Source organism: Fukomys damarensis, unplaced genomic scaffold, assembly GCF_012274545.1.
Source record: "Fukomys damarensis isolate Sample0158 unplaced genomic scaffold, DMR_v1.0_HiC HiC_scaffold_19, whole genome shotgun sequence".
NCBI classification, from domain to species: Eukaryota; Metazoa; Chordata; class Mammalia; order Rodentia; family Bathyergidae; genus Fukomys; species Fukomys damarensis.
The window spans coordinates 47,694,560-47,703,668 of NW_022900931.1; the positions used below are offsets into that span (position 1 = coordinate 47,694,560).

Consider the following 9,109-nt stretch of genomic DNA (forward strand, 5'->3'; position numbering starts at 1 on the left):
AAAAAAAAAAAAAAAAAAAGAGAGAGACCCTTTTCCCCTCCAAAGGCCTTTCAGAAATAAAATTAATGGAATGTGTCTCAGTATCATCCCAAGGGGACTGGGGGGAGGGCAAGGGGGGAATGTGGGGGCTTTTGTCCCCATGCCCAGCTTCTCCCACATTGATCACCATGGTAACCAAAGCCCCCGGTTGCCTAGGTGATAGCAGCCGGGCCCTGGAACCCATACCCAGAATCCAAAGCGAGGGAGGTTATGGAGGTGGGGGATAAGGACAGAGGGGAAGAGAGAATGGGGTTTCTCTTCTGGCAGCCCCAGCTTTTGTCTGTACTCCAGATCAGGTTTCTTCAGGAAACAATTGGAGGCCTCTAGAAAAAAATACATTCAAAACCTGGCAAGCACAGAGGGAGCAAGGCCCTGGGGTATGTATGTGTGTGTTGGGTTGGGGTTGCCAAAACACAGACCAAGACAAGACTGACCCTTCCCCATTCCTCTACTCACAGGAGCAGCTCAAGGGCACAAGGCGCTGGACACACACAAGTAACCCATGTGCAGCGTGTGCTGGGGACAGATGACCAGGCCCAGGGGCTGTGCTCACCACCTCTTTGCCCACCTCCACTCCTGGTGCACCCAGCAGGCCCAGCCCCAGCTACTTTAGGCACAGGGTGGGGAAATGAGGCAGAGCACAAGGATGGGTCAGGAGCAGGCACTGTGAGAGCCAGGGTGACTCCGCAAGAGAAAGCAAGGCAACAAAGGGACAGAACTCAAAAGTGTACCTTAAAAAGGTGCCATTGTTCCTCACCTCTTTCAAGTACAGGGCCGGAAGTACCAGGCCAGCAGTGTAGCAGCACATAGGTCTGATGTTAGAAAAGACCTAAGCTAGAGAGGTAAAAATGATGGGAAAGAGGACAAGAAGCCAAAAGTTCTCCTCTGACGGGGCAGATCTCTGGCAGGTCCCTTTTCTGTCCTTGGTCAGGGACACAGGGGAATGGGCTCGATCAGCTCCTCAGATCCTTCCTCAAGAAGAGTCTTTGGGCCCTCGCCCGTTTGAGCCCTCTGACTCCTAACCGAGAGCCTAGGTCTTATGCACATGTCCATACCCGCTGCTCCACTCGAGCTCATGGGTAGCTGTGTACACAGACCTGTGGTTCCCTAATGTTCACCAATCACCACCCTGATCCAAGCATGTTAACATATATTCCAAAGTGCTGGGTGCCTACCTTGAGGGAAAAGATGGGGGCAGGAAACAAGCCTGATATCCAACCTCCCAGTTCAGTATCCAAAGAGCTAAACGTCTGCCCATCAAGCCATGAGGCACAGGGTAGAGCAGCGATTCACAAGCACGAAGGTCACTCCAGGCCCTGCTTGTTCTCCTTCTGTGCTATACTACTCCCTGAGCTTCATAACTGAGCTCCAACTAGGCATCCCTGTCAGCCACAGAGGGAGGGGACTCGAGGTTTTTGATATCAGAAAGAAATGCAGACACCTAACATGGCTTCCTTCCGTAGAAGAGAGGAAGACCTATGCCACATCATTCCCCTCAGGAGTCAGTGGATTGACCCACTCACTGCTCTCGTGCCTCTAAGGTACAACTCGAGGTTTTACAGATAAAAAGGTGGGGCCCAAGGAAGGCCAATAGCTAGTGCACAGTCACTACCTCGTGCGGCCTTCTGCTGCGGTGGGAAAAACCTCACTATACCATGACTCTGAGGTGCGCTTCTTTTGGAGTAGGACCGGTTTCCTCCATGAGTCTCCTTCTGAACTCTAGTTCTTTAAATAACCAACGCTACAAGAACACAATGAAAGGGAGGATTTCCCGACCCCTGCCCTATGGCCCTATGTCTCACCCGTGACAGGGATCAGACATGTGCCAGGCCTGAGCTACACACCCTGACCAAAGGGCTGCACCCAACCACTTCCTACTAAGAATAAGTGATGTTCATCCCTTATTTCCCTCAGCCTCTCTCGTGGAGAAGCCACCCATCCCAAGAAACCCATGCCAGGTGAGTTTTCCTACCACAAAAAGAACAAAGGTAGAGAGTGGGCTTTGATTCCCAAGCCCTGAACCCTTATTCCTGGTGACAGTGCTGGCCATGAGGCCAGAGAGAACAGCTCGAGCTCAGTGGGCCAAGGGTTAGAAAACACAGCACCTGGGAGCCTAGAGCTGGCACCGGGGCCCCCACCCCCGGTGGTAAGCAGGCTTTCTCCCAGGGCAGCCCAGACATGAGCTCACCATCTTCACAGCCCCAGGGCGGGGGCAGGATCCTTCTCCTCATGGGTGAGTAGCAGTGGGCGGGGTGTGCTGGGTCACCCAGCCATCTGGCCTTCCAGAGCAGCTTCTTGACACTGGACCCCAGTGGGGCAGCAGGGGAAGGTACCTGGAGCTCTATGCCTGGGTACCTGAGCTCCACGATCAGGTAAGGAGCTCTACCGAGTCTCTCCATCTCCCTCAGTCTAAGGCAAAGGGTGAGGCTGACTAGCCTCCAAGTCCACAAACACACTGAAACACAAACACACGCACATGCACGCGCGCGTGCACACACACACACACGCACGCACAAGTAGGCACAACTCCACTGATGTTCCCCCTCTGGAACTGGAATGGCTCCTGCGTGCCCCACCCAGCTCCACCCGCCCTGGCTAGGCAGGTTCTGTAGAGACCTGCTCTGCTGTCTGTCTGGCACCCCTACCCCCACCCCAGCTCTCAGAAGTCCCTGCCCCAGCCACAGCACACCGCCGCATGCACTTGCACGCATGCGCACACACATACATGTGCCCCTTAGCATCCCACTCCCCTCAGCCCCATTCCTTGTCAATCTCAAAGGGAACCGCAGGTGGAGTCAGGGACAGCAAGAGAACGGGTGAGTAATCCCTTTGGCATCTGTCCCAGGTGAGGCCAGAGGGGAGACAGGACACTGAGCTGGAGGGAGGGTGACGGGTTTCTAGGTGCCTGAGTGCTGGCTGTATTTAATTTTCACCAACAATCCCGACCCACGGGGCTTTGAACTGCTTCCTCCCTGGCTGAGGCAAAGGACCAGCCCCTCCCTACCCACCAGGTGAGTTGTGGAAGAACCAAGAAGGAAAACAGGTGCCTCCAGGTATCCCCAGGACAGAGAGAAAGCGGTCAACAGGAGGTGGGTGAGCTGTGTTGGCCCAGCGGCCAACTTCTGGTACGTTTCCAACAAAATGCCTCCCTCTCTTCTCTTCATAGGCTGCTGGCCCAACTGTCCCTGTTCACCCTGCCTCGAGGCACAGAGAGGTGGGAAGCGGCTACTTAGGAAGCAGAAGTTGGCCACCCTTGTGCTGGCGTGTAGATGGGAAGAGTAGGCTCGAGGAAGGAGCGTGGGAGAGCAACATATGGGACACTGTCACCAAGGCTGGATGGTACGGGGACAGCAGCAGAGTGAGCCTCAGGGTGTGAGACGAAGTGGGTGAGGGTGGCAGGCCTGGGTTTCCCCATAAAACTTTCTCCTCCCACCTCAGCCAGGGCCTCCGATCTGACCAATGAGCCTTTCTTATCTAGGAAAACTGAGCCACTGAAAGGCCCAAGGACCAATCAACCTCGGCCTTCTGACAACCTCCCCCTCCCACCCAGGAGGTTCACGCTGTTTCTGAGGATTCTCAACTCCCTCATCCCTCCTATACGCCAGTTCCATTCCTGGAGTAAAGCAGGTGACAAAATTATGTGTTTCGTTCACACTTGGTTGTTTTTTAAGTTACTGCATTCACACCTCGGGTTCAGCACCTGTTCCTGCGCAAACCCACCCACCCTAAAAAGTCAGAGTCTCCTCCCCAGACCCACAGGCAAACACCCTTGGTCTTCTGGCCACACACTGGTAAGTGGGAGGGTCTGAAGGGCATTGTCAGGGCAGCTGCAGGAAAACCAAACAGCCAGTGAGTGCCAGGCCCCCCTCGGCACAAGACCCCTAGACTACAGCCCCAGGAGAGGCTTCTGCCCAAGGGGCAATCTGGACTCTTTCATGAGGCCCTCAGAGGCAGACTTCTCTCCTCCTGGGGGTGACATCTGGACTCATGACTGCTTTTCAAGAGGCAGGGCAATTATTCAAGTTCAAGATTAAAGGTAATAGTGAACAATCAGATCTAATCAGAATGAGAGCAAGGAAAGGTAAAGAGAACACTTTAGGAAGAGCTAAAAACCCAGATCACCTGGCAGAGCCTTTGATGAGATATATAATCTTGGATGAGGGGCTCACTTTCCCTAAACCTCTATAAAATGGGATAAGAGTTTTCGATGTAATCGTGTATGCAAAAATATCAGAGTCTGCCAAATACTAGATGTTCAACTAAATGTCTGCTCTTACCTCTTTCGTCTTTAGGGGTTGCACAGCCAATCCTTTCCACTTACCGCTCCCACGGCCTCATAGTGGGAAGTAAGGCCCCACCCAGAAAAAGATGGAATCCACTGTGGATATAGTTGGCTCCTCCCTAATTTAGACCTAATCCTGGTGCCAAGAGAGCGGACAAATCCCTCTTCTCTCATTCTGATCCTTTCTGTGGGGGCTGCTAGGTCCTCCAGCCTGGCTCCTTCCTCGTGGTACAGCTGGGCCTGGGCTCTAGTCCCCTGCTGCTCTCCTCTAGATGGCACAGGGGTGGGGAGCACCAGGCCGCCCGCCCCACCCCAGCCCCCAGCCTCTTCCCGCTCTCCCTTCTCACCGCCCCACCCTGATCACCAGGATAGCCTCTAGCCTCAGCTCTGCTGATTTCAGGCCTGTTCCTCCCAGCCCATTCCCAGCTGTCTTGTCTGTAATTACCAGCCTTGCCAGGGGCACCACGCAAGCAGGGGAACACTTCATTTCCTACTGCCCCCCACCCCCGCCTCTGCCTCCTCCTCTGTACCAAGCAGGGTGGAAGAGGCAGCTGCAAAGATTCTCTGTGGCCCTGTGTCCAGGTCACAGCAGAGGTGGTGACAAGAGGGTTGCCCAAGGCCGAACACCAAGAGACGGGGTGAAGAAGGGCAAAGAGACAGGGACAGTGTGAGTAGATTTACTCCCAGCCCCTTCCTTCGCCTCCGCTGCCAAAATCTCATCATGCACATCATTACCCACCTGGAGAGGGGAAGAGGAGAAATTTCAGACCAACTCAGAGAGGGCACGCTGACACCAAGAAAGCAGGAAGGTGAGCTCACACAGGGAGAAGGGTAAGGGCGCATAGGAGGGAGCTGCCAGGAAAGAGGAAAGAACAAGTTAAAAAAGACCCTAAGTGGAGGAACAACATCCCAGCCTCTCCTCTCCCCTAACACTTCCACCTCTACCAACCCGTCAGGAAAAGGAAGGACGGAGAGGGATCATTAACTGTGTTTTATAACTACGAAAACTGAGGCCAAACGAAATCACACTTCAAAATCCAGCAGCACGAGGGGCTGGGGATTTAGCTCAGTGGTGCCACCACCTGCCTTGCAAGTGCAAGGTCCCAAATTCAATCCTGGGTACAAAAAAAAAAATCCAGCAGCACCAAACACCCCATGTTCCTTCTTGCTTATGTTCAGCCTCTACAAGCAGGGCCCTCTTCAGTCTCTTCCGCCCTATTGGCTTGTCCTTTGAGATTCAGCTAAGATATAGCCATGCAAGGAATATTACTCAGCCATTAAAAAGAGTGGTGTACTGATACATGCTACAATGTGGATGGACCCTGAAAACTTTACACTAAGTGAAGGAAGCCAAACACAAAAGGGCACACAACACATGACTCCACATATGTGAAATATCCAGAATAGGTAATACCACGTGGTCAGAATGTGGATTGGCAGTTGCCAGGAACTGAGACAGGAAACTGGGAGCAAAAGCTCAAGTGGGTACAGGATTCCTTTGGGGATGGTAAAAATGTTTTGGAACTAGACAGAGATGATGGCTGTAAAACATTGCGAATGAACTAAATGCCACCGAATGCCACTTTCAAGTGGTTAATTTTGCTATGTAAATTTCACATTAAGTTTTTTTGTTTTTTGTTTTAACAATCCAGCTAAGGGCACATCTCCTCGAGGAACTTTCCCTAACACCCCACCCTAGGGTCAAGGACACCTCCTCTATGCTCCAGGGGGCTCTGGAACACCTCCAAACAGCATTCACAGAGCCATGGGCATCAGCATGTTCATCCTGTGGAAACCTTACTTATTCACCCCTCCATCCCCTGCGCCCCTCACATCGCCTGGTACCCAGAGGCAGTACCCAACGAGGTCTGTAGTGGAGAACAGAACTGAAGCCCAGCTCTCAAGCCCGGCTACCCAGACTTCTCTCCCTTACCACGGCCATCAGGTAGAAACCAAGCCACTTTACCAGCACTTCCTATGAGCCAGGCGCTACGCAGCGTGCCCTGTCCAGATTATTTCATTGTGTCCTCATCATGATCCTAAGAGGTGGAGCCTGTTATTACCCCATTTAACAGGTGAAGCTTCAAAAAGTTACCTATTTTGTCTGAGGTCATAGAATTAGGATGCGGCAAAGCCAGAATTTAAAAGCAAGCTGAAAGCAAGGAAGGTGTCCATGGGGGGAACTGGGATTCCTTACAGATAGACTCAGTCCAGGTTTGGAGGATAGTGCCTTAGACACCCAGTGAGGCTCAGGAATAGGGTTTAATAACTTGCCCAAGGTCACACTGCTATTAAGTATTAATTCCAATCAAATCTGATTCCTCTCTTTGGCCTCACACCACAGGAAGCTGTTAAAGAAAGAACAAACAAAGAAGACTGGAGAACCTAAAACTCAGAGCAGAGAAGGGGAGTCCTAGACCTCTTCCTCCAGAGGAGCAGATAAAATCTGTCTTGCTGTAGGGCGAGGGAAAGGAGAATTCTTCCTTTGACCTAGGAGAGTTTCAAGAAGCAGAAGGAGACACAGCAGAGAGGCCTGCCCTGAAGAATTAGAGGAAACAGAAGGCAGGAGCAGGACAATGGGGGAGGAGGGGCCGACGTGGCCAGTGGGTCCCAGGCTGGAAGTACTTTCTGAAATGGCACTTCCTATTGTCTGACCACAGTTCCTCGCCTTGGAAAAGTGCCCCCACGAGTATGATGCACACGTGGGCCAACAAGATACCTTAGAAGTCTGGACCACATCCATCCTCTTGGCCACAAGTGCCTTGTTAGCCCTGAAAATGCTAACCATCCGAAAGATGTCCCGTTTGAGGGAATCATGAATTTTTAAGGAAGAAAATATTGTCTTTTCCTACTCTACAACTATTCCTAGTCCAAATACTGTGTATCCCTCACTACTCTTATTCCTGGATCTTAGAAAGGGTAGGGAGCCTCAAGGAGTACAGAGGGAACATTGTGATTGCACATGCCCATTGGAGATGCTAACATTCCAATTCCATTGCCCAGAGACCCTAATGGGCGTGTGCAATCACAGCCTCAACTCCATGTCTCAACCTAACCTCTCACAGCACAACAGAAACGGCCGAGAGCATGCAACAGAGTGGGTCCTAAAGGAGATGCCAGTCCCTCCTTCCCTACACCCCAAAAGAGAAATAACAAGAGAGAAGAAAGCTAAAGGTAGCAGCTACTACTATAGAGAAAGACATCCACACTGATTCCTCACTGCACTTTCTCACTGATGAATACAGACCCCTTACAACACACCAACATCTGCCCTCTCAAAAGCTCACACATCTCCATCCTAATCAAGCTTCTCACCAGGGACAAAAGAAATTACACAGTAAACCACACAGAAACACAACACCCCTGAAGAAACACTCAACCCCACGCACAGGGGACCCCAGCTCTTCCTACTGAGTCTCATCCTCCAGTGATGCTGCTGCCTCTCACTCCCATTCTACACCAAATTCCAGGCTCCTCAGGAATCTGGGGATCCTAGAGGCAGGGCAGAGCTGGAGGACTCTGCAGCAGCCAGCTCCAACACAGCTGTCCAAGAGAACTGCGGCCTGAGGGGGCTGCCCTGAGACAGGGAAGCCAAGTGCATGGCCTCTCCCAGCACTGGAAGCCAAAGGAGCTCTTCTAATTCTCATTCCTAGCTCCTCTAGTTCCCCAAATTCCTCCAGGACTACAAACAGAACCGAAGAACCCATCTTCCAAAGCAGAAACCTCCCAAGACACCCCTCCCACCGATCTGTCTCCATACTTCGGGCACTACCCAGTGAGCCCAGGCAGGGCCATCCAAAACCAAAACCCTCAGAATCCTGCAGACAGCCTTCCCCGTGGGCTTCCTGCCAGGAAAATCTGCCTGTAGAGACAGAGGTACCCCCAGCACACACACTGAAATACACACCCTAGCGCACATGTTGATACTCTTCAACACAGATCATATACAAGAGAACACAGATATTCTCACACTCTTTACCAATACACAGGTGCACACACACCTATTCTCATATACCCCATTCTGCTCTTACACACCCACCTTTCTTAACAGTCATCCACCTCTTTCCCACAAGCCCCTCTTCCAGCACACACACAGACACACACCCCTTCCCCTGCGCATACACACAAATACATGTCCAATCAACCAGCAGATGCATGGTCAGCCGCTCCCCGGGTGCACACACACTCAAGCACAGAAACACACCTACACATCCAGACCCGTGGCCCACCTGCAGGAACACGTAGCGCGTCAAAGCATGCACACACACAAAAACAAAGAATCTTGCACACCGATCCTCCGGCAGCCCTTTAAAACTCACTAACGCAGAGCCCACGGGTAAACATGATGGGCAAACACGAGTGGGGGGGTTCCGGGGCCGGCCCCTCAGCCCTCAGTATCCGGGTCTCCTGCCACCAGCCCCATCCTCGGGCTACACACACAACAACCCTCTATAGTCCGCAGCCGGTTCCCCCGACTTCAGTCGGCACCCTGAACGCATACTTGTCCTCATCTCTCCCCACACTTCTGAAATGAGCGTGCACCCCGAAACACCCTCGGCTTCCAGTACCTCCACGCTCGGTCCTTCCACTGGCTTTTCCCCAGCCTCCAGCATGAGCCCCGGGTCTCCGGCTTCAACCGGCTCCCTGGGGATCATTGAGGCCCCCACAGGAGCCCCGGGCCGAGGAAAGTCCCCGGCTCTCCAGGCCTGGGCTCCGCCCCCTCCCCAGGCGCCCCTTCCCCTCCCCAAAGTTGGGGGGCACTCCGCGGCTCGCTGGGCGAGCGGACCG

At 52.8% G+C, this 9,109-nt stretch overlaps 1 protein-coding gene across 2 annotated transcripts in view; it reads right to left on the minus strand.

The window, feature by feature from the left end:
- The window catches only part of Vangl2 (VANGL planar cell polarity protein 2), a 24,567-nt gene extending 15,556 nt beyond the window's left edge, over positions 1–9,011 (minus strand). The window contains exon 1 of one of the 2 annotated variants that reach the window (XM_033765698.1): positions 8,890–9,011. The gene's annotated coding sequence lies outside the window, so the exon portion shown is untranslated. Of the gene's footprint in view, positions 1–5,060; positions 5,355–8,889 lie in introns of those variants that run through there. The other variant, XM_010616658.3, reaches the window with a different exon arrangement.
- Between the last annotated feature and the right edge of the window lie 98 nt (positions 9,012–9,109).